Raw genomic sequence first — 13,422 nt, forward strand, 5'->3', positions numbered from 1 at the left:
TGCCAGCCTAAATATTATCTTCAACTAAAGGCAAAGGAGAACGTTGCGGGTAGTGGTTTGGGATTTCAGAGGGGAGGAAGACAATTTACAAGGAGATGAAAATGCAAATAATTGTTAAGTTTTGCTGGGCCAAAAATAGGCTTGTTGGTGACACCTATTTGACATTGTACTATAGCTATCTTAGGGTACCAAGTCCTTCCTGGAACAGGCCTTCTATGTTAAATTCTTTTAGGCAGTTTGGGGTAAGCTCACATGTGCTTTCTGAGTCTTTACTGTCTTCAGTTCAAAATAACCTGCACACCAGAGTGGTGCATCTTGGGGTGGCCTGTCCTGAACCCCACAGGCCCAAGCAAAATCTTATTTCTTCTATCTACAGAATGGTTATTGGTTATTTTGTGGACAATACGAATCGCCTAGAGATCTTCCTAAAATGCAGGTTCAGTTACCAAGTACGTCGGCCACATCCGCCACGGGGCTTGAGTCAGCGTTTCCAACAAGCCCCAGGAGGCTGATGCGGCTTCACCTGCTGTCACTCTCCAGGAGCGCTGTGCTCCTGCCACCACGTGCGGGGCTTTCCCAGCCTCTCTGAAGAGCACAGCGCCAAACCTGTACGTCTTAACCTGCATTCCTTCTATCATAAGTGGGGCTGAACATCTTTCAATATGTTTAAGCGCATTTATCTTTAAGGAGACTTTTTACATTAAGAAAAAACCCGAAGGCCAACCTCGACAAACCCCAGGGTCAAAAGCCACGCGCGGGGACCCCAGAACGCGGCGGACGACCCTGGAGCCGCGGCCCAGCCAGCAGCGGGCGGTGACGTCACCCACGCGCGCGGGGCGGGGCCTCCCGTCACGTGGCCGCGGCGGGCACGCGCGCTCGAGTCGAAGCTGCGGTGCGGGCCCTGGGCGAGCCCGCGGCCGCCTCCGCGCCCGTGCTGCGTATACCCCCGGGCGACTCCGCCCCCTGCGGCTAATGCGGCTCGGACCCGGGCTGTGGCGGGAGGGAAGATGCCACAGCCTGAGTCCCGGAGAGCCGGGCTGCTGCGCTGCCGGCGTCGCGGTGAGTAGCGCGCGGCCCGGCGATGTCTGAGCCCGCGCGGCCTCCGTCCGTTCCCTCAGCGCCCCCGGCGCGCGGCCCCGCCGACGGCCCCGAGGGCCGGAGGCTGCGCCCGCGGCCCCCGCGCGGTCTGACCGGCGGGCCGCAGTCCGTCCCCGGGGCGCGGCGGTGCCGAGCGACGAGACGCCGCAGCCCGCGGCCCCGCCCCGAGTAACGGCCCTGGGCTCGGGGTGCCCGGGGGCGGGCGGGGGCCGCGGGAGGGGTGGGAGTCGGGGCCGGGGCGGCCGTTCCCGTGAAAGTCTCAAAAAAAGTTGCTTTTTTACGGTTGGTTCGTGCCCGTCAGGATTTTGACCAGGTCCACACGTGGCATTCGGTGGTGGAGCCTTTTCGGTTTCCCTTTTCTTTGCAATATACTTGTTGAAGACATTGAGTTGTCTTCCCACGTTCTTGAAGTGCGTGCCGTCTGGGTAAATTAAAGATCCCGGGTCCCCACCCTCGGATTCTGATAGCCCTCGCCCAGTGAGGGGCGTCAGAGCGCTCGGCACGGACTGGCTTCGTTTATTTTTATCTTCGGGGAAGGTTTGGTCCAGCGTTCCTTTTTACTTTGTATGCTGAACACGGTGGTTGCTTGGCTTTCCAAATTTAAAATGAAATTATAACTTTGAATGTTTTTCATGCGACTGCCACGCACCAGCAAAACCTTGCAGAGCTGCTCCTCCCCCAGAGCACGGTTTTAGGCCAGACTTTTTTTCTTTTAACTCAATTCTTTCTTTTTCCCTAGAAATACCGTGTGTTGAGATCTACTCTGCCTTCAGAAAAATCGAAAAACAAAACCTCTCTCTACCCTCAGCATCTATCGATTGAGGTTTTCGAGTTAAACATTAGTAGTAGTCCACGCTTCTCACGTCTTCTCTTGATAATTTCTGGGCTGTTCCTTGCAATTTGGGTTGTATCTTCTAAACTTAAAAAAAATGTTTTTTTTTTTATCCTGGTAAGATATACATAACCCGAAGTTTATAATTTTGACCATTTTAAAGCGTACGATTCAGAGGCGTTAAGTACATTCACAATGTTGTGCCACCGTCGCCGCTATCTCTCAAAGGTTTTCTTCACCCCAAACAAACCCTGTAGCCGTCAAGCACTAATCCGCGTGTCCCCTCCGGCCAGCCCCTTCCGCTCCGTGAGTTTGCCTGTTCTGGATCCCTCTTGGAAGCGCAGTCATACAATGTGTCTGGCTTATTTTACTTAACGTTTTCAAGGTCCGTCAACGTTGTAGCATGTATCAGCCTTCACTCCTTTTCATGGTTGAATAATATTCCGTTTTATGGCCGCATCGCCTTCCGTGTATCCGTTGATGGACTCTAGGTTGTGTCCACCTTCTGGCTGCTGTGAATGTGTGTTTGAGTCTCTGTTTTGGATTGTTTGGGGTATATACCTATGAGTGGAATTGCGGAGACATACGGTAAACGTATATTGAACTTTTTGAGGAACTAACAAATACTTCTTTGCATTTTAAGAATTGCTTTCTTAAAGACGCTCATGCCTTACAGATTGCTAAATCTGATGGTCCCATCTCAAGTCCCGCTGGCTTGAGCTCTCTCTAAGTCTGTGACACCTCATGTTGCTGGTCAGTACACCGTCTTGAGGTTCTCCGACTTTGTGATCCTTCTCGGGTCTTTTATAGACTCTTCCTTCTCCATGCGATCTTTAAAGATGCATGCCGCCAGAGGTTCAGTGCTTGCTCCCTAATCTGTTTTGCTCTCTTCTTTACTTAAACCCTCCTCTGCTATTATTTCCATGTAGCTTAAACCATATTTTGATGTTTATTTTTAACTCTGAAGTTTAGATTTGAATTTCAAGCTGTGGGCATCTCCATATCAGTATTCTCTGAATGCAACATGTCCAAAAGAAAATCCATCTGTTAATCCTCCCAAACCTCTTCTCTCCCTGCTGCTCCCTGTCACTCAGACTTGAAAGCTGGGTGTTTTATTTTCCCTTTCTCCGTTAGGGTCCCGGGTCCAGTCAAGTTGATCAATACAGACAGTTCTGCCTCTGATCCTCTTTCCACTCACTTCCATAGCTGTAGATCAAGCTGCAATTGCCTCTTATTGGAGTCTTCCTAACTGGACTTGCTGATGGTGGTTTTTTTTCCCTCTGTCCTAAACTGTTTTAAACACTGCTCCTAGAATTTTCTTCCTAAGACACATTTGCTTAAAGACACTAGTTAGCTTCCTTCTGTATGCAGAACAAGTTAATCCTCATCGTTTAGGTCAGAGCCCCAGCCTGTCCTGAAGAAATTAATCACCTTCCACTAGCCTTATCCAGCAAACGTGTATTCATTATAGCCAACCATTCTACTTGCTGTTCTATTTGGAAAACTAAAAACAAATAGATGTTGCAGTGTCCCAAGGCATGAGCTTTCTGCTTGAAATATTTCAGTATTTGGCCATTGAAGTCTTACCCTTTAAAGTTAAACTTAAATCTCAACTTCTATAAGAAACCTTCAAGCTTTTCATACAAAAGGGGAATACTTGTTTCTACATAGTTCATGTTGTTATTATAGCACTTTTAAGAGTTTGCTTTAGGATATGCCTGAGTTTTTCACCTGATTTGTTATTTCTTTAGGATTTTTGTTCTTAGAGAGTGGGATTACTGACCAAAGGGTATAAAGGTTAAGGGTCCTCTGCCATTGTCAGACTGCTTTTTTAAAAGGCCCTGCAATTTATAATTTCATCACTGAAAAATAAATCATTTAACTACCTGTACTTCAGAGAGTATTAAAAATGTTGCTAATTTGAGAGTTAGGAAACATTATCTTCTTATTTGCACGTCTTTACTAATTTTTGAGACTGAAGACTTTTCCATATGTATTTCCAAAATTGGTCCAAGTTGTTTCATTTGAAAAATACTCTACGTGGGTAGAGTCCCAACCCTGGCATCACAGAATAGAGCAGGGTTTCTCAAACTTGGCACTGTTGACATTTTGGGTCAGATAATTTGTTGTTCCTGGGGGCTGTCCTGTGCATTGTACTACGTTTAACAGCATCCCTGGCCCCTACTCACCAGATGCTAGTAGGATCCCTGCAGTTGTGACAACCAAAAACATTTCCAAATATTGCCAAAAGACCACAGGAGTTGCCAGATTTTCCCAGACACTGCCAAATATCTCAGCCCCTGGCTGAGAACCACTGGAGTGGAGTACGGAGAATGGACTTGGAGCGCCAACACTCTAACTTCCCTGGCACCATCTACCCTTCTGGCTACTCTGCATCTATTGACACCCTTCAACACGCATTCCCATGTCAACGTTGTTATCTAAAGACTGAATTGTAATCTCCAATGAAACTTGTATTAAATAATGAGGAGGAAGCAGAAGTGAGGAGAAAGTAGTCATATACAAATACACACGAAACCCACAAGGACAGACTGCTAGAACCTGTGCCTTTGACTCCATGGAAAGGAATTAGTTGAGACTAAATTGTATAAGGATATTATAACCCCTAGAAGCCAACATACATACAGAGCTCAATACCTTAATATAAGAGTCAGGAGCATTTCTTTGTTGGGTGATATATATATGAGATGGAGGATATATATATGTCTATATGTCATATATGTGTGTATATTTAAAAGTTCTTTTATGGAATATTTCAGATTTAAAAATTAATAGATTTTAAAAATCTATTAATAGTCAATCTTTTTTCATCTATAAGCCCACCTATCTTACCTCCTATTGGTTAATTAGAAGCAAATCTCAGATTTCATAGGCTTAGGTGATTTTAGCAGTATAAAACAAGTTCCATTCTGACCGTTAATCTTTTTTTTAATAAACTTTTTATTTTAGAGTAGTTTTAGATTTACAGAAAACTGCGAAGATAGTACTGAGAGCTCTTACATATCCCATACTGTTTCCCGTTAGTACCAACTTAGGTTAGTGTAGCACAGTTAGCACGGTTAATGAACTAATATTGATACATTGTTAGTAACTAACATCCATACTTTATTCAGATTTTCTTAGCTTTTACCTAATGTCCTTTTTCTCTTCTAAGCATGTTAGGTAAAAACTAAGGGTCCCGTCCAGGACACCACATTGTATTTAGTCATCATGTCTTCTTACACTCTTCTTGGCTGTGACAGTTTGTCAGACTTCCCTTATTTTTGATGACCTTGACAGTTTTGAGGAATCTTGGTCAGGTATTTTGTAGAATGTCTGTTAGTTGGGATTTGTCTCATGTTTTTCTCACAATTATATTGGGAATATGGATTTTGGGAAGGAAGACCACAAAGGTAAAATGCCATTCTCATCACAGCGTGTCAAGGGAACATACTGTGGTCAGATGGTTCATCGTGCTCACTCGGCTGAGGTAGTGTTTACCAGGTTTCTTCACTGTGAAGTTACCCTTTCTCTCCTCTTTTTCTACTGTACTCTTTGAAGAGAAGTCCCTTTGCACAGCCCACACTTAAGGAATGGAAGTTATGTTCCACTTTCTTGAGGACAGACTATCTAGATAAATTACTTGGACTTCTCCAGGGAGGTATGTTTTATCCTACCCTATTTATTATTTATTCGTGATTTATATTAGTATGAACTTACCAATACTTGTCTTATACTTTGGGTTATAATGCAATACCACTTTATTTTGTTGCTCAGATTGCTCCAGCTGTGGCCATTGTGAGCTCTTTCAGTGATTCCATCTGTTCCTTTGACATACCTCCGTCATTGTGGGTTTGTGTGGGTTTTTTTCCTTTTGTGGCACTTCCTTACTTTCTGGCAATACAAGGCACTCCAGGCTCATATTGTATATTTCCTGCCCCAGTCCTAGAATCAGTCTTTTCTTCAGGGAGCCTTGATTCCTTTTATTGGAGAATGCTATTAGAAACCAAGATTTGGGCACTAGGTGTGCTTCTTGTTACTGGGTGTCATTCTTCTAGGCCCTCTCAGCTAACAAGCAAGGAAATATATATGTACGTACTAATCCTTGTATATACATATCTGTAAATATTTATATGTGTAACCATCTGTATCTAAAGCTCACATGTTAAGATAAACGTGTTCATACTGATGTCTTGAACTGTAATTCAGTACCACGTGGATTAGTCTAGCCTTCTGCCCTTGCTTAGTTTAACTTCCTTAGTGTAACTACCCTAAAAGAAAATCTCCTGTGCTTCTCCTCCTCAGCCCTCCCCCTCCTCACCCTTTGAGCCTCTGGCAACCACCAAATCTGTTTATCATCTCTGTAATTTCACCTTTTCGAGAATGTCATCTAATTGGAATCATACAGTATGTAGCCTTTCCAAGCTGACTTCTTAATAAAATGTACTTAAGATTCTTCTATATCTTTGTGTGACTTAATAGTTTTTCTTTCTTTCTTTTTTTTTGTAGAATAATATTCCATTGTACAGATGTACCACAGTTTGTTTCTCCATTCACCTTTTGAGGGACATCTTGATTGCTTCCAAGTTTTTGCAATTATGAATAAAGCTGCTATAAACGTTTGTGTGCAGTTTTTTGTGTGTCAGTCTTGATAGTTTCAAGGAATTTTTTTTTTTTTAAAGATTTTATTTTTCCTTTTTTTCCCCAAAGCCCCCCGGTACATAGTCGTATGTATTTTTTTTAGTTGTGGGTCCTTCTAGTTGTGGCAAGCGGTGCCATGTCCACACCCAGGATCTGAACCAGCGAAACCCTGGGCTGCCAAAGCGGAGCACACGAACCTAACCACTCGGCCACAGGTCCGGCCCTGGTTTATTTCGTTTTAACTTATCGTATTTGCAGGCATAGAGTTGTTTGTAGTATTTTTTTATTATCCTTTTAATGTCCGTGGGATCAGTAGTGATGTTCCCTCCTTCATTTCTGATGTTGGTAGCCTGCCTAGAAGTTTATCGATTTCATTGATCTTTTTAAAGAACCAGCTTTCTTCTTATTTATTTTTTATTTTTTTATTTTTTAGATCGGCACCTGTGCTAACATCTGTGGCTAATCTTTTTTTTTCCTTTTTCTTCTCCCCAAAGCCCCCTGGTACATAGTTTTATATTGTAGTTGTGAGTGCCTTTGGTTGTGCTATGTGGGACACCACCATGGCCTGATGAGTGGTGCCATGTCCGTGCCCAGGATCTGAACCAGCGAAACCCTGGGCTGCCAAAGCCGAGCCTGCAAACTTAACCACTCGGCCACGGGGCCGGCCCCCCCAGCTTTCTTTTTAAAGAACCAGTTTCACTAATTTTTCTCTTACTGTTCTGTTTTCAGTTTCATTGGTTTCTGCTCTAATTTTTGTTATCTATTTTCTTCTGGTAGACTGAGGCTTAAATTGCTCCTCTTTCTCTGGTTTTCTAAGGTGGAAGCTTAGGTTATTGATTTCAGATCTTTCTTCTTTTCTAATATATGCATGGAATGCTATAAATTTCCCTCTAAGCTCTGCTTTTGCTGCATCTCACAAATTTTAATAAGTTGTATTTTTATTTTCAGTTCAAAAATATTTTTAATTTTTCTTGAGACTGTTTAATTTCCAGATAGCTGAGGATTTTTTAGCTTTCTGTTACTAATTTCTAGTTTAATTCCATTGTATTTAAGAACATACTTTGTATGATTTCTATTTTTTTAAATCTGTTAAAGGGTGTTTTATGGCCCAGAATGTGGTCTACATTGGTCTACATTGTGAGCCAGAAAAGAATGTGTGTATTTGGGTGTTGGATAGAGTTTTCTATAAATGTCAATTAGATCAAGTTGATAGGGCTATTCAGGTCATCTCTTTCCTTACTGATTTTCTATTGACTTGATCCATCAATTGCTGACAGTGTTGTTGGAGTCTCTATACTAGTAGATTTCTTTCTTTCTCTTCATTTTGCTCAGTTTTTGTTTGTTTCTTTTTTCCTTTTTTGGTGAAGGACATTGTCCTTGAGCTAACATCATTTTGTATGTGGGCCACCACTACCACATGGCTTGATGAGTGGTTGTAGGTCTGCACCCAGGATCCGAACCTGTGAACCTTGGGCTGCTGAAGTAGAGCACACAAACTTAACCACTAGGCCACTGTGCTGGCCCCTGCTTCATGGGTTTTCATACCCTCTTGTTAGGTGCATACATGTTCAAGATTGTTAGGTCTTTTTGGAGAATTGTCCTCTTTATTCTTATATAAATAAACCCTCCTCACCCATGATTATCAGACAAAATTTGCTTTGTCTCAAATTAATATAATTACTTCAGCTTTCTTTTGATTAGTATTAGACTGGTATATGTTTCCATCACCTTACTTTTAACATATCTAAGTTTTTAAAGTTAGTTGCTTGTAGACAACTATAGTGGATCATGTTTTGTTTTGTCCACTGTGACAATCTTTTGATTGGTGTATTTAGACTATTCACATTTGAAGTGGTTATTCATATAGTTGGATTAATACCTTCCATGTTTGTGTTTTGTATTCGTTGGTTTTCCCTTTCTTTGTTTTGTTTGCACTGAGGAAGATTAGCCTTGAGCTAACATCTGTGCCAGTCTTCCTCTGCTTTTATATATGCGTTGCTGCCAGAGCATGGCTGACGAGTGGTGTAGGTCCTCACCTGGGATACGAACCCGTGAACCCAGGCCACCGAAGCAGAGTGCACTGAACTCAACCACTACGCTACAGGGCCCGCCCCACCTTTGTTGCTTTTTAATTAGGCATTTTATTTGATTTAACTTTAATCTCCTCTCTTAGTGTATATTAGTTACCTATTCCTATTAGTAACAATAACACAAATTTGGTGATGTAAAACAACACAATTTATTATCCACAGTTCTTGGATGTTCTGGTTTTTTCTTTCTTTCCCCTCTTTGTGTTTCAGTTTTCAGTTTGAGAAGTGTTTATTGACCTATATTCAAGCTCCCTGTTTCTTTCTTCGGCTGTGTGGAGTCTGTTGATGAGCCCGTGGCAGACATTCTTCATTGCTGTTACAGTGGTCTTGATTTTTAGCATTTCCTTTTGATTCTTAGAGTTTCCATCTCTGTTTTTACAATATCCATCTGTGCTTACATATTGTCTTTTTTTTTCCGTTAGAGCTCATAACATATTAATTACAGATATTTTAACTTCCCTGTTTGATAATCCCAAAGTCTGTGTCGTCTGAGTCTGCTCTAATGATTGCTTTGTTTCCCCAGACTGTCTTTTCCCTTGCCTTTTGGTATGCCTTATATTTTTGTGGTGTTGTTTTTGAAGGCCTGACATGTTGTATCAAGTAATAGGAACTAATAGGGGTTTGGCTGTGCTTCATGTTTGCTGTAGCTACTACAGATGCCAGAGCCTTCAAATTCTTCTTGTCTCCTTGTTTTTATCTGCCCTCTTGACTTTGGGGTTTTCCAAGTACTCTTCCTGAGAGTCCGTGTCTTGCAGCTCCTTCAGCTGTAACCCACCTTTAATCTGTTTGGAGCCCTGTTGATGTGGTGGTAAAGTGTCAGGGAGATAAGAGCTCTGTCATCTTCTGATTGAATCTCAGCCTGTGTCTCAGGGCTATGACCTGCACAACTGTTCTCCAGACGTGTAGTTTTTTCCCCTAAAACCTGCTCCCTTCCCTAGCTGCAGTGTTTCCAATCTCTTTCCTGGAAGCCTTGACCTTTGTTGATTATCTTTCCCCCCTTGGGTCTGGCTGGAAGGCTAGAAGGGGCTGGAGTGGGAGGAATGCCTCTTCTCACCCAGGAGAGCGCTCTGACAGTATCTTTTCCCCTGGAGCATATGCCTTAGTTGTGGAGACGGCCGTGGGTGTATTTCACAATGGTTATTCTTCCCCTTCCCTACCAGGGTCAGGAGGGGATCTTTCTGGGATCTTCACCTTCATGGTGAGGACCACAGAACTGTGTGCGCCCCCCACCCCCAGACTGCATCCCGGGAGTTTCTCACTCTCACACCAGTTCACGCCCAGCCTCCAGCACCAGTTTATGGCTCCAGCAGCCTCTGCTCCAGGTAAGCAGATCTCAGCTGTGTGTCTCCAGATTTTCGGTGGCATTTTGCCATGTAACCTCAGTTCTCTGATGAGTCCCATCCGTTTGTCCAACTTTTTCTTGTTGTACAGATGGGAATGATAACTTCTAAGCTCTTTTCATGTTAGAGCTGAAACCAGAAGTCACCCCCATTCTTTTTAACTTAGATTTTATGACTTGTTATCATCTTGAGTGAACTAGATGCAGAGGTCCAGGACTGCGGTGTTGTAACTAGGTTTGATCATGTAGGCTAAATTTGCTATTTTATGTTTATCATCTGATTAATAATGATTTCAAGCTACATTGCATGATAGCTTTTGCTTTCCTTAGAAAAGCTCATCACTTTGAAATGTTCTTTTCTTGCAGGCGTAAAAATATCTTGTAACTCTTCAGAAAAACTTTTTGTGTGCATTATTTTGTGTTTTCTAGGCAATAAAAGTTCTGTCTTTATTAGATTTTCTATTTAGAAATAAAAATTAGGATTTGTAAGAATTTGTCTAGTTGTCTCTTTTTCTGCTGAAACCTGATTTTATTAGTTTGGGTTCCTCCAGAAGCAAATCCTGAGATAGAAATTCAAATCCATGTTGTTTATTTGTGAGGTAGTCCCAGGACACACCAGTAGGGGAATGAGGAAGTGAGAGGTAGGAAAGTCAGCCAGTAAAGGGTACAAGTCACGCCAGTTTCCACTCTGGGCAAATACAGCTTAATCGTTCGGGGGTACTCTGGGAGCCAGTGTAGAATACAGGTGCCAGAGTTATCCTGAGGGAGAGGTTGTGAGGGAGCTGGGTATTTTTACTAGTCCACTGTTGAGGCTGCCCCCAGGGAGGAACACATTCTCCCATACTTGTGGGCCTTCCCTGCACATGGGCAGATGGACTCCAGAGGCCAGAGATGTGGGGACTGGTACTTGGAAGCCAGACCTGTGCAAGAAGGTAAGGCTCAAGAAGATGTGCAAAAGACAGTGTCTGCCATATTAATTTCCTGCAGCTTGATTCAACTGAATGAGCTAGGATAGAAATTGGCCATTTACTAGATAGATTAGATTTGTCAGCTTTCTAAACCTCTTGAGGTGGTAGATTGCATTCAGAAAGGAGTTTTCTAAAAAAGGCCCAAGATTCTGTCACGTTACGATTTGCTGATGGTCTCTTTTTGGCAATAACTAGCCTGTTCACTTTGGAATACAAAATCAACAGTGTTGAATGTCGCCCTGGCCTTGCACTTCTGGTAATGGCAGACTGGGTAACCTGGTTCAAACCAGCTGATGCTTCTGAAAAGCATGAGAATTTTCAAGATAGTAAAGAATTACTTGGGCTAAGATTTAAAAGCTGATAGAAATCCAGAGAGGTGAACATCTTGCCTGGGGCCACTCTTGCCATTGGAATTTGCTGTTCTGGAAAAGCAGCTGAGACGCTGAGCCATGCAGTTGACTGACTCACAGGGTGAGAGAACAGAAGCTGCAGTCTAGGACTTGCTATAGGTGAGAATCCTGGTGAACCACCATGGTTAACGTGGAAATCTTGAAAGGCTGCAGCCTGGAATACAAGTGGACTGGGGGTATGCTAGCCTTTGCTTGAAGCCCCGCTGAGTCATTTAGGAGAAATTGCTGAAATTGGATTAACATAATCTCAGATTACTGGTGACCCCAGGCACCTAACAGAGGCAAATGAAACTTCTCTCTAGAGGAAGATAACGTCATCTTAGGCCTCAAGTTATTTCTGCAGTGACTTTTCAAATACAGTGTCCAGCACACAAGCAAGTCAGTGTAATCAGGCATGCCAGGAGACGAGCTGAACAAGAATCAACACAGCTAACAGACGGTAGAAACAGCATTTTACACAATGGAAAAAGCACAGACCATAAAACATTGTTTACTATGTTCATGGAGATTAAAGCTGAACTTAAACATTTCAGCAAGGAACTGGAAATTATGTAAAGGGACAGAGCAGTTTTGAAAAAGAATCAACTAAGTACTAGATTTAAAAAATACTGTGACTGAAATTAAGAATTCAGTGGATTAATAGCAGATTAGAAAAGTAATGAACTGAAAGATCAATAGAAAGATCGTACCTCCCTGAATGAAGTATGAGAGAGAAAAAGGATAGAAAACACTGAAGAGTGTGTAAGAAATCTAGAGGATGTAGTGAGAAAGTGTAACATATATTTAATTGGAATCCTAGAAGGGGAGAAGGGAGAATGCAATAGAAGGAATATTTGAAGAGGTAATGGCTGAGGATTTTGAAAACTGATGAAAGATATGAATCCACAGAATAATGGATCCCAAGCAGGGTAAAGTATTTTTTTAGAAAAAGTTTTCCACTTCTAAATAACAGTCCGAGGCTCATTTTCTTTACAGTGGGTTGGTTCCTTGCTTGCTGCCTGTCTGCCTACTTTCCATCCTTCCTCTTCCCTCCCTCCTTCTCTTTCTTTCTAATTTTAGCAGTGTTTTTCAGTATTCTGAGGATAAGTGTTTTTCTAACATGAAGATTTACACAGTCTTTTATCACATTTATATAATTTATATACTGGAGTTCCAAAGATTTTGATTGGAAAATAGGATGTAATTGCCATTTGAATTGAAATTCATTGAGAGAAAAATATTAAAGACAAGATAGGCTTTCCAGACCTAAAGGAATAATCCAGACCTAAAGGAATTTTGGGCAGAATATTTAGGGGACAGAGCCCCTCACTAGCACTCCTCAGTCATGGTCACAGGTAGCCCCACTCCATCTGCCCCAGATGGATAGGCAGAGAGCCTCTCACAGGTGAAGGGCATCCTTAGGAACGACAGTATGCTTAGGTTGCAGATGAGGACCCTTTTTAGAGTACAAGGGGAAACGTAATAATTATGAGTGATAATTATGGACCTGGACGTGTGGTTGTTCTAGGTAACCCCAAGGGGAGGTTACCCGTATCTTTATGTGGAAACATAAGTTTATCTTAAAAAAATCACTAGATGACTTACGTTTTTTAAAGAATGGCAAACAGGAAATCATTGGACTCTTCCTTTCTAGGTGGTATAACAAAAAGTGATTAAGGACGTAGGTTTGACATCAGATGACCGGGATTCAAATCTCAGTTTCTCCACTTCCTAGCTGTCTGTCTTTAAAGCAAGTTACTTAATTTCTCTAAGATCAAGAGGATAAGAAGGTAAGAAGCCTGTTCTTTCTATTTTACACCCTGGGCCAGTATTTTGTCCTTTTTTTGTTAGTCTTATGTGCATATTTGATGTAAGCCACTTTGTCAGCGCTGTATACCCCAAGAGACTCATGAAGTGTTAGCAGAGCAAGACGCTTAACAGCTATTGTTTAAGGGTAGTCAACTCCACCAGTATTTCTTTGGGCCCTAGGACCAAGCTGGCTCTAGAAGCCCTTGTTGACCACGGAAGTACGTATGCTTGTTTATATTGGCTGTGCTTAAAGCTA

General features: G+C 42.4%; 1 protein-coding gene across 5 annotated transcripts in view; it reads left to right on the forward strand.

Moving 5' to 3' along the window:
• The first annotated feature begins 827 nt into the window (after positions 1-827).
• GALNT11 (polypeptide N-acetylgalactosaminyltransferase 11) overlaps positions 828-13,422 on the forward strand; it is a 54,494-nt gene continuing 41,899 nt past the window's right edge. Inside the window, exons 1-3 of one of the 5 annotated variants that reach the window (XM_070516502.1) lie at positions 862-1,059; positions 9,822-9,983; positions 13,012-13,147. The gene's annotated coding sequence lies outside the window, so the exon portion shown is untranslated. Of the gene's footprint in view, positions 1,060-9,821; positions 9,984-13,011; positions 13,148-13,422 lie in introns of all 5 variants that reach the window. The other 4 variants (XM_014828976.3, XR_011505495.1, XM_014828975.3 and 1 more) reach the window with 4 other exon arrangements.

Source organism: Equus asinus, chromosome 1, assembly GCF_041296235.1.
Source record: "Equus asinus isolate D_3611 breed Donkey chromosome 1, EquAss-T2T_v2, whole genome shotgun sequence".
NCBI classification, from domain to species: domain Eukaryota; kingdom Metazoa; phylum Chordata; class Mammalia; order Perissodactyla; family Equidae; genus Equus; species Equus asinus.